Source organism: Triticum urartu, chromosome 5, assembly GCF_003073215.2.
Source record: "Triticum urartu cultivar G1812 chromosome 5, Tu2.1, whole genome shotgun sequence".
NCBI classification, from domain to species: domain Eukaryota; kingdom Viridiplantae; phylum Streptophyta; class Magnoliopsida; order Poales; family Poaceae; genus Triticum; species Triticum urartu.
In genome coordinates, this window is record NC_053026.1 from 22163010 (window position 1) to 22177076 (window position 14067).

Here is a 14067-nt window from a genome sequence, read left to right on the forward strand (position 1 = left end):
GAGCAATCCTCCCACTCGGGGGCTTAGCTGCAGTCCAGTACTCGCCTAAGTTCTCTCACTTGAGGACCTAGCTGCAGTCAGGCACTCGCCTAAGTTTGAAAAATCCTACCGAGTGGAGAGCAATCCTCCCGCTCGGGGGCTTAGCTGCAGTCCAGTACTCGCCTAAGTTCTCTCACTTAAGGACCTAGCTGCAGTCAGGCACTCGCCTAAGTTTGAAAAATCCTACCGAGTGGAGAGCAATCCTCCCACTCGGGGGCTTAGCTGCAGTCCAGTACTCGCCTAAGTTCTCTCACTTAAGGACCTAGGTGCAGTCAGGCACTCGCCTAAGTATGAAAAATCCTACCGAGTGGAAAGCGATCTTCCCACTCGGGGGCTTAGCTGCAGTCCAGAACTCGCCTAAGTACGAAACACATCTCAATCCTCAAGGACGACGAGGGGCAGGTCGACTGCCACCTTCTCCTGAGGAGTTTCGCCACAAATACAAAACGCGATTCATCCCGCTCTACAGTAACGAAGTGCGGGTCGACTGCTACCTTCTCCTGGAGAGCTTCGCCACAAATACAATGTGCGCTCCGTCCCGCTCTACAGTAACAGGGGGTGGATCGACCGCCGCCTTCCCCTGGAGAGCTTCGCCACAAATACGATGCGCACTCCGTCGCCGACCTGCAAGAGCGACAAGACATGGGTCGACTGCTTCCCTCTCCTTCGGAGCTGCGCTGCGAATACAAAAGTTGTCTCGAATGAAGAATGGGTTCACTCAGCAGGAGATTCATAAAGATATTCAACGGTAAACCAAGTTCAGATAAATCCTAAAGGTTCCGGATCACGGATCGAAGTACTCGGGCATGCAGCCCGAAATAGTTTAACGGTTACAAAAATCACTCGGCATTCCAAGGCAAATTTAAGGTGGGACATAAGAGTTTGTTCACTCTGTGGAGGAGGGCTAGCAGGCTCGACGAACTCATCCAGGTCGATGCCGTCGGCTATCCGAGTGGCTGCAGCGATGAAAGTCTCCATAAAGGTTCGGAAGTCATGTTTCTGGGTGTTGGCGACCTTGATTGCTGCCAGTTTGTCTTCTCGCACCTCCTTGCAGTGGACACGAACCAAAGACAGAGCCACGTCAGCGCCACACCGAGCAGCAGACTTCTTCCACTCCTGCACTCGGTCTGGGATTCCATTTAGTCGAGTCATCAGGGACTCAAGATCACTTTGGAGCACAGCCTCTGGCCAAAGTGCCGGGTCAATCCGCGACATAGCGACCTTCAGTCGAGCCAAGTAGTCCACGGCACTGTCAATTCGAGATTCCAGACAGAGCAGATTCATGGCAATTTCATCTTTCACGGGAGAGTTGATTGGATCCAAACCTGGTTCGATCCGCCCAGTCTCCTCTTCAAAGTTCTAGCAAAACTCTGCATTCACGATCCAAGGATAAGTCTATTTTCGTACACTGAGTCGACACAAAAAAAATTGTCGGAACAGAATGTGCACCTTCAAGCTTGATGTACAACTTCTTGGCAAGACTCCTCAGATAGCTCTCCAGATCATCCCTCCTGCGAGCAATGTCTTCCATTTTCTCGCCCTGAACGAGATTCACCTTCTTCCAGCGCGAGCACTCCTTGTTGGAGTCATTCAGAGCGGTCTTCAGCCTGGTATTCTCTTCTTCCAACTGGCCGACCAAAACCAGCTTCTGTTCGGCCAGAGCGGTCCTATCGTCAGCCTCCTTATGAGCAGCAGCGAAATCCTGATCCTTTTTCGCCAGAGCTTCTCTCAGTTTTTCTGCAAAGAAATGATGATTGATTCAGAAATAGCAGAAGGGTGCTCAAGCCTAAAACTGACCAGTCGACAAACTTGTCTTACCAGCGGCGCCGTCTCTGACCTTCTGCAGCTCTGTCCTGGCCAGCTCCAAGTCAAGGTTCAGTTGAATATGCTGCCTCTCCAAATCAACGAAGCGAGCTCCAAGATCACAAGATTTCTGAAATCAAAGGGGAGAAATTATTCCACAGCAAAAAACTTCAAAGACATTAAGTACTAAGACTACGGTCGACTGCCCGCAGTCCACCATAGTCTCAGGGACTACACCCAATGGGTGCACTTTGCGTGCCCTCACCGGTTCTGATTCCACTCGACCGGTCCACCGGAGTCGAGTTCAAAAAAAAGGGGAGAGAAAGTTGAACTCAGACCACAGTCGACTGCCAGCAGTCGACCGCGGTCTCGGGGACTACACCTAGTGGGTGCACTTTGCGTGCCCCCACCGGTTCTGATTCCACTCGACCAGATCGAGCGGAAGAAACAAGCTACCAGTTCGGTTTTTAGTCGACAAAATACAAAGACTACAGTCGATTGCCAGCAGTCCACCGTAGCCTCGGGGACTACACCCAGTGGGTGCACTCAGAGTGCCCCCACTAGTCCAAAACTTCAATCGACGCACCCAGTGGGTGTACAGATGCAAAGATTTTCAGAAAGAATCTTCAGATAGCCGACTAACCTGAACGTTGCTCTGGAGAGCCGAGCTGGCATCATAGGCGGCTTGGCTGGCGTCCCGCACCGTCTTCATCTTCTCCATCATAATGCCCGCCTGGCGTATGGCTTCCCTAGCAGCATTCACCTCATCCTCTGGGACATGATGGGTCGCAAAAACTGAAGGGGGGTCGACAGGGGCCTGAGCAGTCGATGAAGAAGGCAAGGCACTCGACAGGGGCACGACGAAGGTAACAGAACCCCGATTGACTTCACCAGTGTCCTGAACGACTGGTTCCGCCCTCGGCGCCGACTGTAGCGCCTCGCTTGCAGGAGCTCGCCTATTCTTCCTCATCAAAGGCCTCTCGGGCTCCTCATCATCATCAAGGAGGTCAATAATGTTGGGAGCTGCGCAAAGTTCAATTGCCAAAATCATGTCACCCAATGGTGCACATTGCAGTTGAATCGACTGAACAAAGACAGTATGGCACAAGTCATACCCGGATTAGAAGTGACTACATCCTCCATCACCTCATCATCGTCCTTGTAAGCTGAGGCCCCGGAGGTGGCAGCGCTGACAGTTCCAAAGTTCATCCTGTTAAAACAAGAAAATCAAACAGCGCGGAACGTCGAGTGAATGCAAAGAGAGACACTCACGCGGAAGCGACAGGGATATCAATCTTGATCTTCGGCAACGCCTTCCGAGTCTTCGGCTCTGCAACTTTGGGGTGCTTTGGCGCCTTCTCAGTCGGTGTTGGTGAAGAGATCCGAGGACGCTTCAAAGACTAACCAGCCTGAGCAGTTGCCTTGTCACAGGCACTCGACCATTCTTGGTCAAGCTTGGATCGCCTCTCCCTGCGAGGAGGCGACTCGACTTCTTCTCCATCACTTGAGTCGTCGCTTCCTCAATCCCCTTCACTGTCGGAAGTCCACTCGCCACTTTCGCCGCCACTCGCCTCGCCTTCCAAAGCTTGCTCTTGCTCCCCATTGGGCATTGAATACATTTCGATAATGGGCTAAAAGAAAGCAGGTAGATCAAAGTCAGTTGACGCAATATAGGCAGCTACGCGAGTGAATTCAGATTACAAGCAAAAACTCAGAATCAGACCTGCTCTGGTGCGTGAGACTGGTCGAATGGAGGGACTCTCCTGGCTCCCCTGGGATTGTCCTTGTTCCCGGTAATGCTCGACAGCCACTTCTCCAGTGTGTCATCGTCGACCTCCTCCGGGTGGATTTGAGTGGAGTCTTCAAGACCCGAATACATCCACATCAGATGGTCTCGAGCTTGAAGAGGCTGGATGCGCCGCTAAAGGAAGATGTAATGCCCTCAATGCGGCTATATCTCCCACGTGTCGAAGCACGACTTAGAGGCATAACCGCATTGAAAGCAATGTTGCAAGTGAGGTAATCTTCACACAACCCATGTAATACATAAGGGAAAGAGATACATAGTTGGCTTACAATCGCCACTTCACACAATACATGAATAAAGCATTACATCACACAAATACAATCAAGGTCCGACTACGGAACCAAAATAAAATAAGAACCCCAAATGCCCATTGGTGAACAGTCGCCCAGACCTTGTGCACTATTGGGCCAGCTTCTGATTCAGCCCGTTATGTTTTTTTCAGTTCTGGAGGTTTTTCCTATTTATCCACAGAATTGCAGTTTTGTAGAAAAGACCCTCATGTTCATACATTTAATATCTCACAAACTAAGCATCACATGTTAAAACTTTAAATATGAAATATGACTAGAATTTCATCTGGTTTCATAATATTCTACTTTCATCCATGTTTAAAATGTTGTTTGTTTAAATTTGCCCCTATGCCATGTTAAAATGCTTTAATTCATAACTATTTAACCGTAACTCGGTTTGTAACAAACTCTATATGTAAATGTGGTAGAAAAATGCCTAGTTTAACATGGTGGCATCACTTTGCATGTTTAACAACTCTAAAATTGTGTTTAGGGTAGAACAGTACCAAACCATGCATATGGGGATTTACCGGAATTGTTGTTCGTTGCTTCCGGCCTCATTTAAACTTGACTAGATAGGTAGTTTTACTTTGATTCACCCTCTTGCCATGTTTAACAACATTTAATATTGTTGGGTACATAAACAAGATTGAACTAAATAAGTCACGTGGTGTTTCGTCAATATGCAACGGAGTTGCATATTGAGCTCCACTTAACTTGTATTGTTGTTTGTGCATTTTTCCATGCCATGCCTCTTTAAACTGGACATGCATCATACTTGGTTGTGCATCATGACATGATTATGTGATGGTGGTTTACTATGTTGTTTGCTTCTTTCCGGTGTTGCTTCTTCAGGTTGGTTCTGATAACGTCGTGTTTGTGAGGATTCGTTCATCTACGTCCGTTTGTCTTCTTCATGGACTCGTTCTTCTTCCTTGCGGGATTTCAGGCAAGATGACCATACCCTCGAAATCACTTCTATCTTTGCTTGCTAGTTTCTCGCTCTTTTGCTATGCCTATGCTGCGATACCTACCACTTGCTTATCATGCCTCCCATATTGTTGAACCAAGCCTCTAACCCACCTTGTCCTAGCAAACCGTTGTTTGGCTATGTTACCGCTTTGCTCAGCCCCTCTTATAGCGTTGTTAGTTGCAGGTGAAGATTGAAGTTTGTTCCTTATTGGAACATGGAGATGTTGTTCCTTGTTGGAACATGTTTACTTGTTGGGATATCACAATATACCTTATTTAATTAATGCATCTATATACTTGGTAAAGGGTGGAAGGCTCGGCCTTATGCCTGGTGTTTTGTTCCACTCTTGCCGCCCTAGTTTCCGTCATATCGGTGTTATGTTCCCGGATTTTGCGTTCCTTACACGGTTGGGTTATAATGGGAACCCCTTGACAGTTCGCTTTGAATAAAACTCCTCCAGCAAGGCCCAACCCTTGTTTTACCATTCGCCACCTAGCCTCTTTTTCCCTTGGGTTAGGCCAGCCCAAGGGTCATCTTTATTTTAAACCCCCGGGCCAGTGCTTGTCTAAGTGTTGGTCCAACCTAGAGCACCGTGTGGGGCCGTCCCTTGGCAACTTGGGTTACGTTGGCTCCCGTACGCTTATCTTATCCGGTGTGCCCTAAGAACGAGATATGTGCAGCTCCTATCGGGATTGTCGGCACAGCGGGTGGTCTTGCTGGACTTGTTTTACCATTGTCGAGGATGTCTTGTAACCGGGATTCCGAGTCTGATCAGGTCTTCCTGCTAGAAGGAATATCCTTCGTTGGCCGTGAGAGCTTGTGATGGGCTAAGTTGGGACACCCCTGCAGGGTTATGAACTTTCGAAAGCCGTGCCCGCGGTTATGGGCAAATGGGAATTTGTTAATGTCCGGTTGTAGAAAACCTAAAGTTGATCTTAAATAAAATACATCAACCACGTGTGTAACCGTGATGGTCTCTTTCCGGCGGAGTCCGGGAAGTGAACACGGTGTTGGAGTAATGCTTGACATAGGTTGTTCTAGGATCACTTCTTGATCATAGTTTATCGACCGTGCATTGCCTTCTCTTCTCGCTCTCATTTGCGTATGTTAGCCACCAAATATGCTAGTCACTTGCTGCAGCTCCACCTCATACCTTTTACCCTTCCTGTAAGCTTAAATAGTCTTGATTGCGAGGATGTGAGATTGCTGAGTCCCCATGACTCACAGATACTTCCAAAACCAGTTTGCAGTTGCCGATGAGTCCGGGCAGATGACGCAACCAAGCTCAGGAGGAGCTCAATGAAGATCTTGTCCTTTGTGTTGTTTCGTTCTAGTTGATCAGTAGTGGAGCCCAGTTGGGGTCGATCGGGGACCTTGTCGCATTTGGGGTTCTTCTTTTATTTTGGTTCCGTAGTCGGACCTTGATTGTATTTGTGTGATGTAATGCTTTATTCATGTATTGTGTGAAGTGGCGATTGTAAGCCAACTATGTATCTCTTTCCCTTATGTATTACATGGGTTGTGTGAAGATTACGTCACTTGCGACATTGCTTTCAATGCGGTTATGCCTCTAAGTCGTGCTTCGACACGTGGGAGATATAGCCGCATCGAGGGCGTTACAGAAGACCTCCAAGAGATCCATGCCAGTGACCCCGTCGCGAATAAGCTGGACCACTCGACTTACCAACACCTTCACGTGCGCCTTCTCCTCCGGGAGCACCTTCAAAGGGGAGGGTTTCCTCACTCAGTCCATGGTAAAGGGAGGAAGGCCAGTCAATTGCCCTCGCGTCGACTAGTCTTTACAGTAAAACCAGGTCGAATGCCATCCGCGAACTGAGTCGGGAAGAATCATGGCCGGAAAGGAGCTTTTCCCTCTCGTCTGGATGCCAAGACCCCCACACATCTGGATCACTTGGGTCCTCTCGTCACTCGGATTAGCCTTTTTCACTGTCTGGGAGCGACAAGTGAAAATATGCTTGAAGAGACCCCAGTGAGGCTGACAACCCAGGATGTTCTCACACAAAGAAATGAAAGCGGTGAGATAAACGATTGAGTTGGGGGTAAAATGGTGGAGTTGTGCCCCAAAGAAGTTCAGAAACCCTCGGAAGAAAGGGTGAGGAGGCAAGGAAAACCCACGGTCGACGTGGGTGGCTAGAAGAACGCGCTCACCCTCCCGGGGTTGCGGCACGGATTCCTTCCCCGGAAGACGTGCCGAGTCGTAGGGGATCAGCCCTCCCTCAGCCAGGTCATCGAGGTCTTCTTGGGAGATCCTCGAGTGGATCCAGTCACCCTGGATCCAGCCCTTCGGCAGGCCGGTCCGCGAGGAAGATCCGCCCCGGCTGGTCGCCTTCCCCTTCGACCTCACCGTCGCCTTCTTCCCTCTCCAGAGCCGCTGTCTTCTCCTTCCCCATTGTCGTCGGTGAGGCGCGTACGGTGCGGTGGCGCTGGGGCGATAGCGAGCGCAGCGGAGGGACGTGAAGAGGAGAAGAGGTAATGGGGTGCACTGTTCGGGAGACCCCGGTCTAACGCCTTATATGAGGCCGCTTCCGAGTGGCTGACAGGTAGGCCCAGGTGGCTCTGTCAAATCCCGTAACGACCGCGCGAGCGATACGTGGCGAAAAAGGTGGCGCGGGGATCGAGGCGGCTCCGCTCTATCCCATCCGATTACTGCGGCCTCCCCTGTCCCGAGCGCTTCCCAAAATTTGGATCCCACGAAATCTGCGGGCAGCAAACAACTTGTCAGACCAAAGATCTCCTCCGCACCGTCACTCAGAGCCTTACAAGTAAAGAAACTCACTCGACAAAGAATTAAGAATGGATCAAGGCGACTGAAAAGGAAGTTGCTGTCATCACTCAGGTCTGTTGATCCGAAACAAGATATGCTCACGGCATGAAAAATGAGTCGAAGAAGTTCTCAACTCCTTCCCCACTCAAACCTCGATCCATTCGGGGGTTAATGATGAAGCTATGTACCTAGGGTAGGGTCATGGACCTGTCCTAACTACCCTACCCAAGGACATCTCTAGAAGAAATCACCTTTCAATCAACTTGGAGGTGTTCCACTTGACAGACTCGAAGACACCCGACCAAGAAGCAATCACTCGACCAAGAAGCAATCACTCGAGCAAGATCCAACCACTCGATTTCCAGGAGACCTAAAGTCACTTCGCACTCTAACGGTCGGTCATTAAGTAGCTTTTATGGTCATCATAACACTTTATTACTAGCGTTACCAGTAACGCCCTGCCTTAATGTACATTGAACCCTTCGTAACGTGGGCTGGACGGGGTCCTGGCGCACTCTATATAAGCCACCCCCTCCTCCGAGACAAGGGTTCGCACCTCTATAATTCATACTCACATAATCCAGTCGACCGCCTCCGGACTCTGAGACGTAGGGCTGTTACTTCCTCCGAGAAGGGCCTGAACTCGTAAACCATGCGCGCTTACAACTTCTCCATAGCTAAGATCTTGCCTCTCCATACTCACCCCCCTACACTACTGTCAGACTTAGAACCACGACAGGAAGCGCTGCTGGTAAGGGAGCACTACTGCTAATTTTGTTCCCCTCGCTGCTGCTAGTTTTATTAGTTTCTGTTTTTTCTGCATATTTGTTTTGTATTTGAATAGGCTTTATACAATAATATTTAGCATATCATAAGCATAAATAACAAAGTTCATCGTACCCAAAATTCCCTAACTAGAGTGATCTTCGCTAGTCGAGGAGGACAGTTTAATTACATCACAAATAAAGTTTCGTCGTGCATAATTCAAAGTTTCGTCATACAGATAGTATGGACAAAACGGGCACATTGTCATATATCGATAATCACTCCATGTCATGCCATCCATCCAAGTCAGGGAGATAGCCCCAGAGCTTAGTGAAAGGCTTCAAGTCGAGACGCTGAGCGGCTACGCGTGTTTGGACGTCTTCCCGCGACATTTATCCTTCTTCGTAGAACATCCCTGTTTTTTCGACGACCTCCTTCATGATGATTTGGGCAAGTTCGCGCTGGATGTGACAGAACTCAGCTCGAAGTCGATGATCCTCGATATCTCCTAAGTTCTTTGCCCATTGCAGAATATGGGCATCACCGGATCTAGGTGACATGCGAAGGTTCTGGTTATCCCGTCTGTACTCCAGCATGTGGTGTAAGACATAGAATCCATCATTAAGAGAATCACTCAATTGCTGCAGCACAAGTCGGTCTTATGGCCGAAGGCGGGCCTGCCGTCCCTTTTCTTCTTGTCCTTGACCTCTCCACCCCGTGCGCCGTAGTAAAACATAGCACTGTCGAGAACAGACTTGATGTGGGTGTAATCCTTTTTGTTAATGTTCTTCAACGAGTCCAAGTAAAGAGCGTGGGAGTATCGGGGGTAGAGGATGATGAGGACGGCGCACCCGCCGCTGCGCAAAATAAGTACACCTTAAATTAATTAGCCTCCACCATGCAAATGAATGATTGAAATCAAAGGAAGGATATCCGCGCGGATGACTTACAGGGGATGATAAGACACGAGAATCGCCTCCTTGTCCTTATTGGCGAGCATGAAATTGACGATGTATTCCCTCGCATATTCACGGTGCTTTGCGCAGACTCCCAAGAAGCCCTCGTGCATGAAGTACGGCAGTGACACAGATATGAGATATCTGCTCAACCCCCATGAGGCAGTTCATGTGCAAAGCATAAAGGCGGACATACGCAAAATCCAGCTTCTTCAAGTGAAACATGTCGAAGATGTAATCGAATCGAAGGAAGAACTTCTCCGAGGGGAATGTGTCGACGTACGACAATCCCCACGCCACGTTAACCACGTAGAGTGGGTATCCTGGATTTTTTGAGGCGGCGAGGCCTTTCTCTATCCGCAGCACATCGTCATGAAGTCTCCTTAAATCACTGAATCTGGCCCCTAGCGCTGCTTCTGGTAGGATTGGTTGACCGGGGATATGGCATTTTGCCGCACCGGGGATATCTATACAGTCTTGAACCCAACGCTCCTGAGGCGGCTGGATATAGAAGCAACTTTTTTGCCTTTCCTCGGTCTCTTCCTAGACTTCTTTACTACCGGAAGGTTGTCCATAATACGTTCAGACTCCGTAGGCGGCAATTTAGGCACCAACTCATGATGCTCAAACCCTAAGTAGGCACCAGTATTGAGATACTGTTGAGTGTCATCGTCATCCTCATCCTCATCTATGGCGATGTCACCAGCGACTAATGGAGTAGGTGAGGTGTTGATGTTCATACCTAACTGCGTGCTCGTGGGTGTGCTCCCGGTCGCCTCCAGACGAAGCAGACTCTTTGGCCACAACAGGACCCACCCATTGCAACAATCACCAAGCCGCCGCGGGGTCTCGTCGTCCTCCCCCACTAGTACCAAAGGAGCCAAATTCTCGTGGCCCGGTTTGACACTGGCCACGGAAACCTTGAAGACGTCCAGGGGGATCGGCCGGCTGTGGAACAAAGGTTCCACAAGCTCCATTATCATCGCCTTCCCCACGTCCACCTCTGGTCGCCGATGGTGTACAATATGGTGCATGGGGTTTCGTCGGCCTGCAAAGAAAAGTCTGCGACATGAGACATCCGAAAGTCAACGAAAACAGGAGATTATACATTTATTGAAGAGGGCCGGTGTGACAGATACCGTGAGGGCGTCAAGCTCAGCTAAAGACGAAGCACCACTGAACATGTCCGGTGCCGGAGCCAGTGCCGGAGCAGGTGCGGGAGTAGGTGCAGGAGCCGGTGCGGGAGCAGGTGCAGGTGCTGGTGCAATGCTAGTCGAGCTGCTCCTGAGGAAGTCAGCAAGGGGAAAGTCCGCTGCATTTTTTTCTGGATTTTGCCTGCTCCAATTGAAAACGGCCAGAACCAATGTAGTAGACATATCTAAAAGCACCTGTTTTGCGGCAGCTACCGCTGTTGCGACTGTCTCAGATGATTTCTTTTCAACCGCAATTCTCAACCTTCTTATCGATGTTTTCTTCAGTTAACCTCCGTCTTTCCTTTCTCTCCTCCGTGGTCTCACAGTAGTACTTCTTCCATGTGGCGACGTCTCTGACACCGTGCACGCATCCATACGACGGTCGAGTCTCCACTGGTAGTCTTTTCAATATGTTCAACGCTCGGTTGAATGGAGTGTCCCACTTGGGCCTCGCCGACGCCTCAGACGGCGAGTCGCTTTCGGCCGCAATCCTGTGCTGCTCTCTCTGCAAAAGGCACAAGGATCGTTTGCAAATATGACTAGCATGCAGCCGAATTGATCAGAAACTAAAATTGCCAGCACTCTCATGAACTGGGTGCCAACGGTGCCGGGCCCTGAGGACGTCACGCTCTTGTGGGACGGTGAGCTTCGCCAAGGGGTCTGGGATGCCCAGACTCGCGGCTTCTGCGTCCTCCTTGGCCCATATGGACCTCTTCCCGCCGTAACCACGGCTTCCGAGCTGGTGGCACCCAATGTTCCTCTGTTGAAGCCCCTTCATGTACTTCGACTTTTGTTGGTAGCTTCGGCCACGCAAGCCGCGTTGAATATTTCAAAGTGCTCTGCCATGATTGTCAGATTATCCTTTACAATCTTGGAGTAGGGTTCCTTTTCATTGACGATCCGATATTTCACCCTTGCTTTCCAGGCGGCCAACGCGCCACTAAACTTGCTCATGGCGTGTTTGTTTATCTTCTTCATTGCCGGGTCCTTATATGGATCTTTATAATCCTTTTCATTCAGGACCGGGAACAAAAATATCTCGTGCAACTTCTTTAGGAGGGAGGGCCTCATATTATCTATGTTGTTTAGTTTCTCATAGTTGATGGTGGCGGTTGTTCGTATGATGCAGCCTATTTGATTGCCGTAGCACGCGCGCTTCCTCGGGCGCGTTTGGCTCAAAATTACCATCATCCACCTCTGCGACCACCAGTCTAGTAGTCCTGAGCTTGTTAGGAAGTCGTCGCCTCTTTGCTCTCGGTTCTATACCGGCTCTGCTAGTCTCGGCGCCGGTCTAAGTCTCAGCGCCGTTCTCGATGCCGGTCTCAATCTCAGCGCCGGTCTCAGTCTCAGTGCCGGTCTCGATGTCGGTCTCAGTCTCCAATGTGACAGGTGGACCCAGCAACATCAACTGTTGATCGTCGGCTTCCCTCAAAAATTCCTCTGCCGCCAGGTACATGTTGTCGCACTCAGCAGAACCCTGTCCTTTTGCTAGCCATGTTTCCTATGATTAAATCTAGTCAATTAATTCTAGACCTAATAAAATGAATAATGGCATAAAAAGGGCTATGCTTTTCAGGAACGTCGACTCCTTCCCGGTGCGGCAAATCATGGGCACTCGATATGTCCTAGTTTGTAGCACAAGTCATGCCGAAATTCATGGAAAATTTCGGCATGACCTTTGCTAAAAAGTGGAAAAATCGAGCACCTGAAATTTGCCGGAACGGAAATTAATCAACATTCTGGCAAAACATAGGCCGCCCGCGCTTCATTCCCTGGAAACAACAAAAGGCCACATGGGCACAATCGAACCACACTTCAATGAAAAGATATAACATGACCACTTCAATGAAAAGATAAAATCAACAATAAAAGTGTGGGAAGGATCATCTTTGAAATAAAACTTGCCTAAATCCTTTTCCTAGAAAAATAGTGGTCTTTTCAAAAAATCAAAAACCTTTGCAAAATGACCTTACTAAACACTTCTCTGCCTATGACATAACCCAAATTCTGTTCTAGGTATTCCTCTCTCTCTTTCACACACACACACATTATTTTCTCTAACGCTTCTCTGCCTAGGACAGAACCCAATTAAATTGCAAAGGAACTCCATTTCTCTAACCCTTCTCACCTAATGCTCTAACATAAGTTTTTTCCTCTAACCTAGCGAACCTAGTTAACCTAGCTTGTTAACCTAATGAACCTAATTAACCTAGCTATTTAACCTACTTAATTAACCTAGCTAGTTAACCTAGTTTACCTACATAATTACCCTAATTAAACTAGTTAACCTAACTAGTTCTCTGTCAAAGCCCTAAGTAAAATTTTGCACTAACCTAGATAATTAAACTAGTTAACCTAGCTAGCTAGTTCTCTGTCCAATGTTTGTGCTATGCATGAGAGAGAGGAGGGGTGGGGGCTTACAGAGGATGGCTCCGGTCGTGGCGAGGGAGGCAGTGGTGGCGAGGGAGGCAGGGGCATCTTCGGTGACGGCGAGGGAGGCAGTTGTGGCGAGGGAGGCAGGCCGTCGAGGGTGGCTCCGCTGGCGTCAACGGCGGCTCCGATCGCGTCGACGAGGTCGCGCGGCTCCGGTGGCATCGACGGTGCGCGACTCTAGTGGCTCCGGGGGCGTTGATGTCGGCAGGAGACGACAGCGAAGTAGGGCGGCGGCGAATTGGAGAGACGGCGGCGAAGTGGGGCGAGAGATTTGGGGGAGAAGTGGTGGCTGGGGGGGCGCTTTTGGGTTAAGTCAAACTTAGCGGTAGCGCGTTTCTGTAAAAGCGCTATAGCTAAGTTAGCTATAGCACTTTTCAGTAAATGCGCTACAGCAATAGCTGTGTATTTTCCTTCCCTTTTCTTATTTCCTTTTCTCTTTCTATAGCGGGGGGTCTAAACAAGCGCTCCTGCTAAGTTGTCTACAACGCCTCTAATGAACAAGCGCTACTATTATTTCTTTCTCCTTTTTCCTTTTTCACTTATTTTTCTTTACATTTTATTTTTGTCCTTTCTCCTTTTATATTTCTTTCCTTTTCATTTACTTTTCCATTATTTTTTCATTTAATTTTCTTTTCATTAACGGTAGCGCATTTCACAATAAATGCGCTGCTAAAATAAACTTAGCGGTAGCGCTCTTTCTAGAAGACCGCTACTACTATATGTATCCTATCAATTTAGTAGTGCGAATTTTAGTAGTAGCGATTTTAAAAGTAGATGTGCTACTGCTACGTTTGTGTCTGCAGCGCCTTTATCCAGCACGCGCTACTGCTATTTAGCAGTAGCACCCTTTTTTAACAAGCGCTACTGTGATCAGACGTGATCCAGGGGCCAGCTAAACGTGTAATGTGGAGTTGTGCAGGGGCAGTCATTTGGGCTTTGTGGCTAACTAGGAACAAGCTTACCATTGAGGGATGTTTTCCACCACATCCCGCTAATATTATCTACAAATGCAACCTATTCTTG